Genomic DNA, 18,646 nt, shown 5'->3' with positions numbered 1-18,646 from the left:
TACGCATCCGTCGTACTCGACGGGATCCACGCTCTAAAAGAAAGAAAAGGTTGCTAAAACAAACATCACACACACACAATGAAGACAACACAGGTGGGGAAAGGGGAGAGGGCTCGCTAGGACATCGCATCCTATGCCTACGTATCTCGTCTGGAACGAGAATCAGAGCTACCGTAGTTCGGCTCACGCACGCCGAAACAAAACACACGCACAAAAAGGCAAACATGGAACCCGAATGCCAATTGCTGGACTTACATCAGCTTCCGAACCAAACAAACCCACACTGGAAACCAAATGCCACTTGATGGACTTATACCGGACTCCAAGCACACAACAAGAGGATACGGAATGCCAATTGCTGGGCTTACATCCATCTCCTACACACACAAGAAGAACAAGCAACAAGCTACTAAGGAGTCGGGAACTCGAGCCTAGCAACTGTCAAGCAAACACACACAAGAAGAAAAAGGGTGAAAAACAAAAAGGGTGCCCGGAGAGATCTCGTACGACCTCCTGCCTACGTACCTCATCTGGTATGAGGATCAGGGCAACGTAGTTCCCCTTAACAGGGGAGATACTCTCTCCTAACCAGAGACTGGGAAATGACCAACTAAAAGGGAGACTGACTCGAGCCTAATAGTTATCATGTATTCCACAATTGTCCTAGGTTGAGTTTTCTATCTACTTGCACAGCAGCAAGCTAATCCTAACCAGGCAAAGCAAAGCATGCAAGCACAATCAAAACAAAGCAAACATTCACAGTTAGCACACACTATATACAGACAGATGTGGCTCAATCAAGGGTTAGGCTGCAAAAGCAAGCCAACTGTATCAGGGTGAGGTTAGCTCTTAACCCTGACATTGAGAGTCAGGGTGAAGCTGATGAAAGGTGAGTGAAGATTAGACTTCACAGCTCTTATCCCTGGCCAAGGAGAGCTTCAGACAAAGAAGTGTGGGTTCAGAAAGTGGGAACCCTTCTACACTTATGACTCTGACTCAACTGTACAACTGTACAAGGATCTTGGGTTAATATCCCAATGCATCAACACCAGTTGTGTGAGCAGAGGGACGACTCAACAGAAGAGCAGGAGATGGATTGCACATCTCTTGTGTCTGCCAATTGCCTTATTCAAGGTTTTTTCCTGCTTGGGGACAAGGATAAACAAGCACAATCATTGCCTCTTAAGGAGGACTTCAGACAGGTGCCTGGCCAAGTAACAGGCCAGGTCTTCCAGACTACATGGAGTTAGTGATGCTATACCTCTATTGGTTAATCAACCAAGCAACAGCAAAAGCGAGTTCTCAAGGAACTATAGCAACTAAGGTACCTGAAGTCAATCTAGCATGATCAGTATACAGCTCAAACAGTTAAACAGACAAGTTAATGATTACACAGTTAACTGTACACAAGCAATGCATCAAGCAAAGCATAAGCCAATGCTCAACACAAATGAATTAGAAACCACCTACAAAACAAAATTAATGTTAATCAACATCAATCAACTTAGCAACTCAAACCAAGTGCATTAATTCCTCCATTCCATTTGCCTTTTGTCCTGAAACACAATCCAAACATGAGAAATAAAACCCTAGGACAAAGCCTAGGGTCTAATAGGGATCAAAAATTCAAAACAGAACATGAAAATTATCAAAAATCAAGTTCAATCAATTTAGAAACAAATCCAATTGATCCCATGCTCATATCATTCATCAATTTCATTTCATGAAAGAAATAGTGCAAAACATGTCATTTAGAAGCTCATTGGACCAAAAAGAATGCATCAAGTCAAATACAAACCACAACAATTCAATAAATCTCCAAACAATTCATGGCTAAACAGCATCCATAACATATCAATCACACCAAATTTCAAGTTAATTGGACAATGGGAAGCAAGTCAATTAAATTCATCAAGTTAAGTCATGCTCATACAAGTCCAAACAAGGCACAATTTCATGTATCAACTTCAAGCAAGCATAAAACAGTGTAGGAACATGATAAATGCACCAAACCAAAACCATGACAAACTTCAATGTGTCTATAATCACTCCACAAAATTTCAAGTCCATCCAATACATATCCAGAATTTCACAAAACATTTAAGAACATGACTCACAAAAGATCCACATTTGGTCAAACAGAAAGGAAATTCTCAATCAAATTGGAAACACATCCAAAAATTCCAGAAAACTTCACATTTGAACCTAACATCCATAAATATCAACATGCCAAATTTCAGCTCATTTCAATTTCATATTGCATGGCAACAAAATTCATGAAGCTAGACAAAAAATGGTGTGACACAAATTGTCACACCTCTAAAGATCATGTCATATCTCTCAATCCAGGAACTCAAAAATCACAAACCATATACCATAACGTCCATAAAGGTCTCTAGAATAAGCATGAAACATTTCAAGAATTTCGAATTAAGCATCATCATTTCATGATCAAAATACCAAGCAAGGTGCAACAAATGACACATCCAAGCAAACCCTAGGCCATTCCAAAAATTACACGTGCACAATTTCCACAAAAATTACCAAAAAATAGTAGAGACTACAAGGATCATTCGACAAAAAATCTCACATTATTTGGACAAAAATTGGATGAGATATGAATTTTCTAAGGTCATGAAAAATTAAAAAAACGTGAAATGAAGGCATGAAGTTATATGAAGCACATGAAAAATAAATGGAAAAGCCAAATGAGAAAGCGCTCTACCGGAGAATCGAAGCGAGGTCCGAATTTGAAAAAGTGGCGCCCAAACACATTCCAGTATGAACAGTAACGCGGAATTTGGATCTAGCAAGGCTTTTTTTTGAAATTTTTCAAGTGTTCTTCATGTTCTTCATGTTCTTCACACATTCATAGGTCCAAGAACAAATCTCCACCAAATTGGACAAACTTTATATCAACGGAAAGGTCTTTCAACGTACATCATGAATCCATAATTATTTAAGCCTAATTCCTCATGATTTAAAAAATTTGAATGCAAACATGTTTGTGCACAAAACTTCAAATCATCATAACTTCCTTGTTTCTCAACCAAATTTAGTGGTTCAAATTGCAGAATTCTTTACTAAACAAGATCTATCCAAAGCATCAATCAATTTCAAGAATCATTGAAGTCGAAAACTCACCTTAATTTGAGGACAGTTGCTAAATCGCGCGTTTTAGGCCTTGAAATGTGAAAACAAAACTTCTATGATGCTTGTAGAAGTGAATGGAACAAGTCTTGTTGCTCAATTACGCACGATCTTGATGAAATCTTGAATTGCCATTGTTGCACCTCACTTTAACAGTCCAAAATTTGTCTTGGAAATGATGAATTCTTGCTTCAATTAGCTTCAATAATGCATGTGGATGATGAAACAATGAAGATCTAAGCAAGGTTTTTGAAGAAATTGCAAAAAAAGTGAAGATGAAAAGTTGAGAGAATTGGAGATTTTGGATCTAGATCTGAAATTCTGTTATGATTTTTCATGAAAACAGTTATGATTAGCAATATATATGTGATGTTAATCATGTTAGTAATCAAGATTAGTGTTAATGAAGTGGATTAGTGAAAATGCATTTTCATGCTAAATGGCAATTTGGTCATTTCACCTCACTTATGCCAAACCAATGTAACAGTGAAAATTCTTTGTTGCAGCAAGTTACAAATGGTGTATGTGAGCTAATGCAAAAGGAATCATGTGAAAACAATGAATATTTTGCAAAATCACTTTTTCCCTCCACTTTTAAAAATTAAGTCCACTTGAAAAATGGCCTTTTTATGTGATGAGTTTTGATGAAATGTAATGATGGATCATGATAGTACATGTCAAATGGAGTTTGCTCAAAGAAACCTCACTCAATTTGGCCTTTTGGTTCAAGAGTCATGCCACTTTGAAGTTCAACTTTTTTGGACAATGATCAATCCATAACTTGCCAACCACACATGAGAAATTCATGTTCTTGGACTTTTTGGAAAGGTGAGAGCAAGATCTACAACTTTAATGTTGAACAAAATTTCATTTGAAGCATTTTTGGACACGTAATTTTGAGGAGAAAAACTTTCCATTTTTGGCAATTTTGAATTACAAGTCACTTTCTATTTTTGGAAAGTTTCCATCTGACTTTATTTTCTTCATTCTTGATGTTTGAAATGTCAAATGAAACTTGTTTGGACATGAATGAAGTGTGTCTAACTCTCTCCCACCTCCAAATCCATCAATTCAGGCACAGTTGACCACAGTTGACTTTTGTTGACTGATAGATGAATTTCAGCTTGACTGATGCACTTGAGCTCCAAACTCCTGATGAAATGGCTCAATGATGCAACCCTAGCTTCCATAAGCTCAATATAATCATATGATGATCCCCATATCCATTGAAAACCTCATCTCCTTCACAAGCCCTGATTGGCCCAATACAACTGATTAGGGTTGACCAAAGGTCAAAACCCTAATCTCAAGGTATCTGATCAAGCATGATGAATCTCTTGGTGATGACAAGACCATGATGATGATGATGTACCATTTCAACCAAGATAAAGCTCAACCTCCTTGAGAAATCATGAACCCCTAATTTGAATCACAAACCCTCAGATGGCTAGTGATCAATTCAATCAATGAAACCCTCAACTTGCATCTCAACCTCTTTATCTTCTAACCAAGACTTATGAGGATGACTTGCACAATGTTTCCACATGATATGCAAATATGTAATGCCTAATGACCTAAAAATGATATGCAATATGTTAAGCTAGTCCCAAGAGAGGAGGGTAAATTTTGAGGTGTTACACCTACATGACTTATTAAAGAAAAATATATGTATGCACTATTATGCAACGTAGAATAGCATGCAGGGAAATTTAAATAGCAAAATAAAATAATCTGAAGCAAAACAAAATATTAAAATATAAATAAATCACTATAATTATTATGAAGAACGCAACCAGTAACCCCTGTGACGAGCGTAACACCTTCAGACTAGGTGAACGTTACAAAGCCGTTGGAGACGACCGTTACACCATTTCACCTTTTTACCTTCCCCATTTATTCACATTAACCCACATTTATTTACTTTTCAACCACTTCCTTTCCAACTTCCAAATTTTTTCCTATATATACCCACCATACCTTTCTTCCTACATCACAACCATTATATACCATCAAATACATTTCTTTTCTCTCCAAATTACTCCTTCAAATTCATTCATCAGTATGGCGGGAAATCAGAATTTCGGAAATATCATTTTCCGATCCGAAGATGATAATTATCAAAGGGAGCAATTCGAGCGTTTCCAACAGCAAGGCGTCGTCTCCACCAGGTATCCTGATTTAACTTGTTTACAACAATTAGGATTACTCCAAGGTATCGAGTGGATGCTCCGCCTTGCCGATTTAACCTTTCTATGCACTCATAATCAACCCACCTACCCATCCCTAACCTTAGAGTTTTTAAGTTCCTATTCGTACAACACTCCCACCGGTGAGGACGAGTACTTAACCGGTACCGCAACCTTCCGTATGTTCAACACCGAATACTCCTTATCCCAAAACCAATTGAGCACCATGCTACAATTCCCTGTAGAAGGTCAAGTCCACCCTAGAATACCTCCAAACTCCCAGTGGCACATCAACGCCTTCGACCTCTTTAAGAAAATATCCGGCGTAGATACCAACAACTGGGATGTGCTCCTTGCTTCCCATATACATAACCCAACCATCCGGTACTTCATCCGCATCCTGAAAACACTATTTTTGGTCGACCGAACAACAACAAGGTCAACGCAAAGGAGTTATTTTTCCTCCACTGCGTCTTCGAGCTGGATACTAAGGTAAACGCCGCATCCTTCCTATTTCATCATATCCGCACCTTATGTGCTAGAGGCCGTCAACCTTTTGTAATTGGTGGATTGATCACCACAATAGCACTTGGCTTAAACCTAGGGGATCGACTCCAAACTTTAGAATCTCTACCTCCCCTATTTATGGATATCAGCTACTGTCGGTCCAGCCGCCTGATTAAGAACAGAGTAGGCGGAGGGTATTATCTTATGATGAACAACCAGGAAGTCCCAAGCGTTGTTCTACCCAACATCTCCCTAACAGATGTCACAAACCCCAACCGCCACCTCTATGATCTGAATGCTCCCGAAGCTACCGAGCCTTCACACGCCAATCCGTCTACTGACGAGTTCGAAGAAATGGAGCAAGGTGATCATGCTCCTGCACAACAATCAGTTCCGCTCAACCCTTCCGATAATCCAGCTGGTCCATCCTCACGACGTCGTCGACGAAGAAGGCCTGCAACCAACGACGACATCATGGATGCTATTGATGGTATGCAAGCACAGAATCTCGAAATGATGCAAATGATGCGCCAAATGCAACAACAACAGGAAGCGAGGAATACCATAACCGACCAGCGGTTCACTGAGTTGTTCAGCAGATTTGACGACTTAGAAATACGTCAACGATCACCAGGTCCAAGAACAAGAGGCGGAAGGCCACATTGACTTTAGTTTCCTTTTCCTTTCTTTTTTGTATTTCATTTCCTTAAAACATTGGGGACAATGTTTAATTTAAGTATGGGGGGGAAAACCGTGTTCTTTCTATCCTCCTTTTTCTTTTTTTTTTCAAGTATGTATCTTTCTTTTCATTGTTATTTCCCTTATAAAAAAATAAAAAAATAAATAAAAAAAAAAAATTTATAATATAGATTTATTTTAAGTTAAGCCCCTGGTGTGAAAAATTCCTATTATCTATTCCCTCAAATTTTCATAAGCCATAACAAAAATTCAACACACTCAGTAAGTATAAAGGTTACTCATTTTATCGAACTTGAGACAAATCAAAACAAAAATTATTACCATCACAACGCTCTACAAACCTCAACATGTTAGATCAGGATAAGCACCTATTATACCAAGTCCATGGACTTTTAACCTTATAGTAACCCCGAGTAGTTTATACGAGAAGTCAGCACCATCTTAATAGCAAACTACGTGGAGAGCCGATGAATATAAGTGAATGATTCCCATAGTAACATAAAAAATATATAAATCAGGAAATGCACTAAGTAAGTTAGGTGATCCTTACCAGATCATTTAATCTAAAGGTTGCAGATCATACAAAAGCATAATATGAAAGATCCATTATGAGTTGGTTCAGCAGGTATCTGGTGCTGAACTTGGTAGGGCAGACTACGGTCCGATCCCCCGCAATTCGCAATGGACTGAATAACGAAGTTATCCGACTTACGTACCAGAACTTCTAGCTAAAAGGGGATCAGAATCACTAACCGGTTGCTCCATTATGTGCGCAAAAAGATAAAGGGCTTAATGTGATTTCGCTAGAATGAAAACGGGTGAAATAAGAGTAAAGGAACTAGGATAGCTATAATAGCGTGACTTGAACTGGTTTGCATAAGGTGGGGTTGTCTGAGATTGTGACGGTGGTTGTTAATGTCGAGATTTAACTCAAGTTACTTCTAAACAAGGTTTACATGCAACCTAGTACGAATTGATGTGTGTTTTGAAATTTCATCTGGCCAAATCCTTAAAACAAGTTCTATACTGTATTTTGTTTGAGGACAAGCAAAGATTTAAGTATGGGGGAGTTTGATAACATGAAACTATATCACATTCTAGGACTTAATTTAATTAAATTATATTATTATTTGCTTCAATTTATTTCATTTTATTCGATATTACTCGGTATTTTCTTTCTATTTATCTCAGGTAGTTTATTTGAAGCACAAGTAAAAAAAGGAAGAAAAAGAGGTGAAAAAGGAATGGAAAGAAGCAAATATCAAAAAGCCAAAGCCCAGCCCAAAAGCACAAGCGTTGTGCCTGTGACGAGCGTCACAAAGGCTGTGACGAGCGTCACGCTTTGCCCACTTGTGTTACGAGCGTAACACATGGTGTGACGGACGTCACACCATTCTCCTATATTTTTGGCATCAGAGACGTTGAGGCCTATTTGCACGCCTGACCATTTGCCACGTGAAGACCTTTGACGCGGAATACTTTTGGAAACAGTTACAACAAGTGACCAATATAAATAGTAACCTTACGGAAAACCCAAAAGGTTACACGCTTCTTCGCCGTTTTCTCTTTTTCGCATTTTTTCTCTCCCAGCAGTACAAGCGCATTTTTTACAGCATTACTTTTACAATTTTTATATTGTTTCCTTTGCAATTTCTATTTTCTTTTCCAGCAATTAATTAATTTTTCGCACAGTAGTTTCTACACCGGAAACTATTGTGTACCTTTCACTAGATCTAACCTTACGTTAGACCCTAGATTTTTATTCCTTCACTTTTATTTTTCTGTCTGATTGAAGAATTCAAGAACAAATCCAACCGGTCTGTGGTGGAGTGTTCAAGACTGCTATTTAATTACTCAGGTTCTTTAATTATAGTTTGAATTTATATATGCTTTGTTTTACTGTTTATTTATGTTATCTGCCTGAGATGAAATTATTTATGCATGCTGATTATTTAGATCTGTTTAGTATGTCTGGCTAATTTATTTAGGTATCGGTATGTAAAGTTAGCGGAATGAAGGAATCAAAACTAAGTTGGTTTAATTAAGTTTAAAATCAAAATCACTCTTTTTACGGTCTCAATTTACAGGTTTAATAACAAAGTTTTTGTACGAAAGTAAAAGGCTTAAAGAAGTTAAAATCAATAGAACGAGAGTTTGAGTTTTTAACTGGACAGTGTAAATTGGACATTAATTCTAGATCAGGGCGAAAGCAATTTTTAGAATAAATTAAATTCTAATATTTTTCAAAAAGTATTTTTAAAGGTTGAATGTGAGGACGAGAGTTAAGCATTTGAATTTAATTGTATGACCTAAGTCAACAGAGCGAGAGTTTGAGATAAGGGTATTTAAACGATTAGTGTTTTCTTAAAAGGAGTTTCTACGGACCTTATTGTTTTCAAAAAGTGGTTTTTGACTTAACTAATAAGTGACAGCTACGTTAATATAAAACCATAGTTTATTCAACAGAGCGAGAGTTTGAGATAAGACTTTTAGACAATAGTATCAACTGAAAGGATTTATTTTAAAACCAAGAAACCAACGAAGAATTGATTCCCTAATTACGACGAACTGCATACCGATATCCGCTTAACTGATATTTAATTTAGATCCTATTTTTTTTAGTTTTAACTTTTTCCCCAATCAATCAAAGTATTATCTGCCTTAGCTTTACGAAGTAACCTTAGAAAACGGTATATCGATTCATAAGTCCCTGTGGGATCGATATCTTTTAAAACTACGCGATAGAACTGTGCACTTGCAGTTTGTACCCCAAATTCGACTCATAAAGTCGCGATCATATATGAACAAAATACCATTTCCATTGTGTTCATTAGGTGATTTTGAGTGAAATTGGATGCTTGCATGTTACTATTCACGTCCAAATTAGGCCATGCACCACACTTTTCCAAATTTGCAAAACACCTCTCATTTTCACTAATCCTAATTAACTCATGCCTAATTCTAATTTGGATGTGATTAGTAGAGCATATATAAACCAAATCATAACAGAATTGTTCATAATCACAAATTCTAGATCTAGAAAAAAATTTCCCTCCAAATTTTTCTCTCATTGGAATTCAAATTTTCTCCACACAACCACACACTTTTTTGATAGATTCATCATCCTCATGACATTTGGAGCATGATTCATCCATTTTGTGTGGAATTTGAGCAAGGTTTGAAGCATGTCAAGCATATGAACACATCAATGGCAAGTGCAAATTAAGCAAGATCTAGGTCGTGGCAAGCATCCATTTCTACATCAAGCTTCATAACAAGAGTGGAGAAGGAGATTTAGAGGCTTAGGAAGCTTGAACACACTGTTTTCATCCACTGCTCTTCAAGAGGTCAAAAATTCGAATTTCATAAATCTTGATTTTATGTACATAAACTTGTAGAGCTTTCATCACTGAGAATTCTGATATAAATTTCATGAAATTTGGATGAAAAACGAAGAAGTTATGTTGATTTAAAGTTTAGATCTAGAAACTTCTTTGCTTCGATCCAGAAAATATATTAGGAATTAGGCTTAGATAATATGATATTTGAATTCTACACTCAAAGACATTTCCAACGGTATATAGTTTGTAAAATTCTGGAAATAAAAGTTGCAGCTCCGCCGTGTACACGGTCGGAGAAGAGCGTCTGGTGTGGCGGCGAGGGTTATGTAGAATGAAGCTGCTTTTTCTGTTGCGCCAAGGCAGTTTGGCCGAGCGGGTGGCTTAGTGTGCTTGTGAGGCGCATGCATCCTCACTTGTCTAGAATGTTTTGGTTTTGATTTTATGATTTTACCATTTCTGAATTTTGAATTGTGGATGATTGATTGAACATGTATGCTTTTGGACCTTGCTTTATTCTTTCTATCATGAAATGCTTGATATAGATCCAAATGCCATGAAATTTTGCATGATGATTCTTAACATGTTGATGGATTTGTGTGATTTTATTTGGCATTTTTTGCTATTGTCTTCACTGTTTGGGACACATGTACTTTAGGTGTGACAATTTGTGTCACACATTTGGTTGATCAACTTATGCAATTTAATTTCCATGCCAATTGATCTTTGATGCTTCTGATTTTTTGTGTGATGATCATGTTAGATGTGTTGAATGTTCATGAATTTTTCCAGAATTATTTGAATCATTTCTGTTTTGATTGAGAATTTTCATTCTTAATGTTCAAATGTGTGCCTTGAATTGGTCATTGACTTCTCTTGCCTATTACATGAACTTGCCTATTGATTTTGGTTTGGTCCTTTTTAGGACTTGTTCTTGATTGATTAAATATGATCCATGTCAAATATCAAGTTCTGTTTTGGCTTTTTGATCCACTTTTGACCCTAGGCTTTGACCTAGTGGTTTGTTACTTACCTTTGAGTTGTGAATTTCAGGTTCAAGTATGCATCTCCATGATTGATGTTGCTCCTTCAATTGAGCTTGATCATATGTTGTTATTGGCTAACATTTGCTGTTTTATAGGCCTTGATGATGGTTTATTTGTGTTTATGGATCATGTGTTGCATATTGGGGTTGTCTGTGTGATATTGACTGTTGTTGACTATTGTCTGGATTTTGTACTGATTGGTTTAGCTGTTTCCACAGGTACCTAAGTTGCTTTAAGTTCATTTGAACTTTGCTTTGCATTGCTTGTGGTTGGCATACCACTTAGGTATAATCCCTAATCTTCATGTAGTCTGGAAGACTTGTCATGTTACTTTGGCAGGCACCTGTCTGAAGCCCTCCTTAAGAGGCAATGCTGGTGTTTGTTTAATTTTGTGCCAAGCAGGTAAAGTCCTCTCAAGAGGCAATTGGCAGATAAAAGGGATGTGCAATCCATCCCATGCTATTCAGTTGTGTCATTCACTTTGCTCACACACCATGTGTTGATGCATCTTGAATAAGAACCCAAGATCTTGTTGTGTCAGTCATGTGGAGAAGAGTTCCTTCATTCTGAACTCCCACACTTTCCATTTTGATTCATGCTCTCCCAGGCCAGGGATAAGAGATATGAGGCATAATCCTCATCTCCATTTCATTTGCTTCACCCTAACTCTCAATGTTAGGGTAAGAGCTAAAAACACCCCATTCCAGTTGGCTTGTTTCTACAGCCCAGCCTTGATGAGCCAATTGTTTGCATATAGTGTGTGTGCTTGCTCTCTTGTGAATGCTTGTTTGCTGTTTATTTGCTGTTTCAACTTGCTGCCTGTGCGAGTTAGGTTATGTTAGATACCTCAACCTAGGACTATTGTGGATTATATGATAACTATTAGGCTCGAGTCAGTCTCCCTTCTAGTCTGTCATTTCCCAGTCTCTGGTTAGGATAGAAATTTCTCCCCTGTTAAGGGGAACTACGTCGCCCTGATCCTCATACCAGATGAGGTACGTAGGCAGGAGATGAGCTGATCTCTCCGGGCGCCCTTTTTCTTTTTCACCCCCTTTGTGTGTGTTGGAGTCTGACATAAGTCCAGCGATTGGCAGTTGGTTTCCTGTATCTTGTTCGCTTGTTGGAGTCTGACGTAAGTCCAGCGATTGGCAGTTGGTTTCCTGTGTGTGTTTGTTGGTTCGGAGTCTGATGTAAGTCCAGCGATTGGCATTCGGTTTCCAGGGTTGCCTTTGTTTGCGTGGAGTCTGACATAAGTCCAGCGATTGGCAGTCGGTTTCCTGTCTTTGTTTTGTTTGGCGTGCGTTAGCCGAGCTATGAGTGCTCTGATTCTTCTCCGGTCAGAGAAGATACGTATGCATAGGATGCGATATCCTAGCGAGCACGTTTCCCCTGTCCCAAACTATGTCGCCCTGATCCTCATACCAGATGAGGTACATAGGCAGGAGATGAGCTGATCTCTCCGGGCGCCCTTTTTCTTTTTCACCCCCTTTGTGTGTGTTGGAGTCTGACATAAGTCCAGCGATTGGCAGTTGGTTTCCTGTATCTTGTTTGCTTGTTGGAGTCTGACGTAAGTCCAGCGATTGGCAGTTGGTTTCCTGTGTGTGTTTGTTGGTTCGGAGTCTGATGTAAGTCCAGTGATTGGCATTCGGTTTCCAGGTTTGCCTTTGTTTGTGTGGAGTCTGACATAAGTCCAGCGATTGGCAGTCGGTTTCCTGTCTTTGTTTTGTTTGGCGTGCGTTAGCCGAGCTACGAGTGCTCTGATTCTTCTCCGGTCAGAGAAGATACGTATGCATAGGATGCGACATCCTAGCGAGCACGTTTCCCCTATCCCGAACTACGTCAACTCTGATGTCTGTGCCTGACAGACTACGTAGGCCCAGGATGCGACATCCTGCCGAGTTACCTTCTTCCATCTTCTTTCTGTGTTTGTTTCCAGCGTGTGTGCAGTCTGTGAGCAGTCTTTAGCAACCTTTCTTCTATTCTTTCTGAGCGTGGATCCCGTCGAGTACGACGGATGCGTAGGGGTGCTAATACCTTCCCTTCGCATAACCGACTCCCGATCCCATCTTTCTCTGGTCGCGAGACCATGTCTTTTCCAGGTTTACTTCGAGCGTTTCCTTTCCCTCGTTTGGGATAAATAACGCACGGTGGCGGCTCTGTTTGTTTGTTTTTCCCGCAGGTTTTTCGCGTAATGCGACAACTGGCGACTCTGCTGGGGACATAAAAGTTGACCTCTTGCTGGTCCATCTTCCCTAAGCGAGTCATTCCTAGCGCTCTCTAGGATAGTTTAGGTTGCTTGTGCTGCTCTATTTATTGCATTTATAATTATTATGTTGTATATATATTTTCATAAATGTTTGCATGCATCATATTATCATCGTGCTGATTCTGTACAGGTTGGGTCCTATGATTTGGGGTGGGTGTTCTGAGTGGGGCTAAAACCCAGGCCTGAGTATACACCTAGGATTAGTGTGGTCTCACGTTCCTCACATGTTGGTTGGGCATGTTGTTGTCACGTGACATACCACAAGCCGGACGAGGTTCATTTGAGAGAGCTCTTCCATTGTGGAGTATTCCACTTTGGTTGGGTTACCTCTTTTGAGCTATTGACTTCGGTGACCGTTCTTTCCCGAATCTTTGGTTTAGACGATCTTATGAGAGCTGCAACGACACACCCGAAAGGGCAAACCCGTTGAGTATCTTTGCCCGATTGTCGAGACCATTATCTGTCTTAGGATGACCTGATTAGAATTCACCTGTGAGGGGATGATTCTTACAGATACATGTTTGTAGGAGAATAGCCATCCATGGCGCAGCGGAATATAAAAATTTCTCCATTTAGTGATCCTTACGAATGAGCATGATCAGTGATAGAATCGTTACCTCTTGTGGCGATTCAAACCTTTGGTGCAGATCTCTGATAATGATCAAAACCTTTGATACAGATCCACGGGGCGATCACGAACGTTGAACGATGACAACGTCTCTACTCAGTCCACACGAACGGATTCCTTCAATCGCAGTGCTAGCTGTTATGAGTGAAGGCTTTGAGTGAGAGAGAGATACGAAATTCCAACTCTTCAGTTGTGTTGTATTCCCATACAAAGCTTCTGCACAAGAGCTCTATTTATAGAACCACTTGTGTGGGCTTCAAGCCAAAAAGCCCACTTAAGTGCATTTTGGCCTATATCTCATAATATGCCAAAATCACTTAAGTACTTGGTACCTTACCATATTTCGTATTCTACTTAAGTACACCGTACCTTACGATGTTCCTTAATTATTCTATCTCTCATCAATCCGTCCTTTGTGTGTGACCCTATAGGTTTTCGCGACGTTGGCAATTATATTAAATCACGCATTTAACATAATAAACAGTGAGCGGTATCTAGCAACACATCACTGCTACCCAAGTCACGAAAATGTCATGTGATCTGACAAAACCTCCTGTGATAATAATTATGTGTATAATTACCCCTTTGCCCTTATGTCTATATTGAACACAAGGTATAGACCGTGTCACCCTTGTCCAGTTCAATATTGGGCCCATAGACATTTATTCTGTTACGCAGGTGTCATACCCCAAAATTTGCCCGTTGATATTACAAGGCATCTTTCAAGGCGTTCCGACTTGTTCTGCAAGGCACTGACATCAAATGGGCAAAAGCCCAGCTCACAACAGGCCCAGTTCAAAAGTGGCCCAAACTAGCTTGCTCGCTAGGCGAGCAATTCCTTCGCCTAGCGAACACTTCGTCATGACACTCGCCCAGCGAAGCATCAGATCCAGAAAAAAGCCCAGAATAGTTTGCTCGCTAGGCGAGCAATTCCTTCGCCTAGGGAAGCTTGCGGAAATCTGAAGTTTTGGACCTCATTTTAAGCCCAATTAGGTCACCACCACTGCTACTATAAATACCAGCTCCTCTGCCACGAAACAGACACAGACGAAGACGGACGGAAAAGGACGGAAACCCTAGCACCGAAACCCTGCGGATCCAAAGAGTTCGGAAGACGGAAACCCTGAAGGCCGCTCACCCGCGCCGAAACTCCCGCCGCCCAACTCAATCCGGTCTCCAAACAGTCAATCCCTCTCAATCTTGCAATTGCACACAGGTTTGCGTATCACCGCTGTTTTACGTTTCCAATTGATATTCCTTACCTACATGATGCATTCCGATTAAAGTTTGATGTAGTCTAATTTCGTATGTGAATCTAAGTATGAACATCCTGTATATTTCTATATGCTATGCCTGTGATCGAATGCCATAATAGTACAGGTTGTCGGAAGTCATGCTGCTGCCAAGCTCCAAACCCATGGCCGCTCGCTAGCTCATCGCTAAGCGAGCCTGCAGCGAGCCTTCGCTGAGCCTTCGCTAGGCGAAGCAGAGGCGAACGGGACAGTGACTGCTTTGTCCCTTTGCTGTTCTATTTTATGTGTATTTAATTATGATTTTGCATCGTTTGGCTTGAACTCATAAACTGTTATGTGCATTTTATGGTAATAGTCAAATCATATTTTATCCTAATACTCTAACCCGTGCGTTGAATGGTGTAAAAGCTTTCATATCCCCAATGAAGTGGCCGACTAGGTACTCCACTTTACGTGTGGGAGACCTTCGTGGAGATGGATTCCAAATTACTTCACTTTAATGTGAAGATTCATATTGATTGCCTAATTAATTTTAATGTATTAATTCTTAATGTATTGATTTTAATGTATTGATTTTAATGCGGAATCATCCCAATCACCTAATTAACTTTAAAATATGGACTCTAAATAAATGATATCGGACCTCTCTTTATTACCCCACGATTACGGTATTACGGTCATGTCCCGCGAATGTAGGGATACACTTAGAAAAGACCCTTCGATTAAATCATCATAAAATAAATCATGGTCCCTCGGATGTTGCCTTCGAAAATACGATTTTGTCCCTCGATGATCCTTCGGTGTAGCCTACGGTTAAATGATGATCGTCCCTTCGAATGCTAAGGTATCCTTACAACTGTTGCCTTCAATGACCTATCGATGACCCTACGGTGACCCTTAAACATCCAAAGGGTAAGATTACTTACTTCTCAATAGTAAGGACAGTTTTACCCTCATAAGGATAGGAAATGCCCATAACGACCTCAGGAAGGTATAACTCTCAATTACTGGATCATAACCTAAAACATTTTCCACCCCTCACACTTTACACTTTACAAATCCTAGAAAATCACCACTTGGTATACATTCATACTAGAATCATTACCGAGTTATATTTTTCTAAACCATTTTCAAAATCAAATGAGATAAATACTTTGTATACATTCATACGAGAATCATTACAAAGTTAAACTCTCTTTCAAACATTTTTTAAGCAATTCACCGACACTTTTCAGACAAAAATATAAGTGATCCAGTAATTAAGAGCCCATGGATAACCATGGATACAAAGGGTGCTAACACCTTCCCTTTGTATAATGTACCTCCCGAACCCAAAATCTATTGAGGTCTTTCCTGTTCTTTTCCACCTTTCCTTATTGGATAAAAGAAAAGTCGGTGGCGACTCTTGCTATCCGCGACATTGCGATTAAAAAACAAAAGTCCAGTTCACCGTATGACAGAACTGGCGACTCTGCTGGGGACACTTTAAAAAGAGAGGTTACCTTAAAAACAAGATCACTTATTCCAAATTGTCTGATTTACTTTTAAGGGATTGCTTGGGTATTTTTGAGTGAAAGATCCTACACCCGGATCTAGTGTACCTTAGGTAAGTAGCAATAGATCATCGCGATTATCCGGCGTATACTGGAATGGTTAAAATGATGGCTACGGTTAATGTGACACTTTGGATGTCCTGATGTTCCTCATGTTTACTTGAGGAAAAATTTGGCATTCGCGTGGTGTCATCAAAGCATTAACCAGACCTTTAGAACCCTAATTGACTCATCCTAGCCATTAGAAAGTAGTGAGATAACTGACTTCGGTTCCGACTGGGGTTGGTTGAGACTCGATACTACACTCTTTGAGATTGGACTTTAGGGAAGCTTCGGTCAACCACTTGGTGTTGCACTGAAGTGGACTTGAAGGAAGGTCAATGATTGGAGATCCTTTTAGAACCCGGTTACTATTCTAGGACAGGTTGAACCAACTAAACTTCAGTGGGGAGGGTACTTACCTATGGAACTCATGCAAGCCTTAAAACCTAGGAATGATGGTTGTGTGACTTGCTTGTGCTTGTTATTTATTTAACCTCATAACATCATAACATCATAACATCATGACATCATAACATTGTACTAACCATTTCAAGGACTTAGGGATTTAACTTTGCTCTGTTTTGTATGAAAAAAAACAAAAAAAAAACAAAAAAAAAAAACAAAAAAAAAGTTTCCCTTTTCGGTAGTTTATGCAAAGTTAAATTCCAAAAGGCCTTGAAAACATTTCATGCATTGCATAGCATAACATAGCATAACAGGTACTCTAAAGGGATCAGTGTTCTCACGGTTTTCCTCCACACAGAAAAATGGACCTCGAACAAACTGTCAAGGATCTCCATGCTCAGAATGCTCAACTCCAGGAGATGATCTTGAACTTATCCAGGGGGCAGGAGGAACTGAAAGCTCTCTTGCTCGAGAAAAAGAAAGACAAGAAAGCTGTGAGTTACATTAACCCGGGAAGAAGGCTTAAAGGACAGGCTGCGGGAATCAAAATCAGAATTCCGAAGGATCAAGAAGAGGAAACAGAGACAGATTCAGAAGATGAGAATGCTGATCCTTTCAACCCTGAGGATGACGATGAAGATTACGAGAATGAACAGTACTCTCCAAAAGATGGCAAGTACAAGTTGCTGGAAGAACGCATGCTAGCTATGGAAGGTCAGAAGGCGCCCGGTCTGGATTTTGAAAGTTTGGGTCTAGTCTCCGATGTGATCATTCCTCGCAAATTCAAGGTCCCCGCTTTCACTCAGTATGATGGGGCATCTTGTCCTCAGATGCATCTGAGAGCTTACGTGAGAAAGATTCAGCCGTATACCACTAATAAGAAGCTCTGGATCCATTTCTTCCAAGATAGTCTGTCTGGCACACAATTGGAGTGGTATTATCAGCTCGAGAGCTCTGACATCCACACATGGATTGATTTAGCAACTGCTTTCTATAAACAGTACCAGTATAATTCTGAACTAGCGCCTACTCGGCTACAGTTGCAGAATATGACTATGGGATCTAAAGAAAGTTTCAAAGAATATGCTCAAAAGTGGAGAGATTTGGCTGGCAGAGTCAAACCCCCTATGACTGATCGAGAATTAGTGGACATGTTCATGAGCACACTGACTGGCCCATTCTACAGCCATCTATTGAGGAGTTCCTCATTGGGTTTCACTGAACTTATATTAACAGGTGAACATGTTGAAAGTGGCATTCGAAGTGGGAAGATACAGGCGACTATCTTTGATCCTCCGGAGACTCCTAATGGCATCACTGCTCCTCTGCCTAATCAGGGCGAGACTGTCAACGCCGTGGAAGATACTGATAACGATTGTGACTTGGATAGCTGGATTTCCCCAACAATTGGTGACGGACTCGACAATTGGAAGGCTGAAGACACTATCCCGATTTCCTTTAGTCGAGAGTAATTGTTATTGCTATTTTAGTATTTCAAAAGCATTATGTCTATACCCGGGGCATAATAGCTAATTTTAAGGGTTTGTCATTTTCATAAGCATATTCATATTCA

Source organism: Lathyrus oleraceus, chromosome 5 (genome assembly GCF_024323335.1).
Source record: "Lathyrus oleraceus cultivar Zhongwan6 chromosome 5, CAAS_Psat_ZW6_1.0, whole genome shotgun sequence".
Classification (NCBI taxonomy): Eukaryota; Viridiplantae; Streptophyta; class Magnoliopsida; order Fabales; family Fabaceae; genus Lathyrus; species Lathyrus oleraceus.
This window is presented reverse-complemented; position numbering follows the sequence as displayed.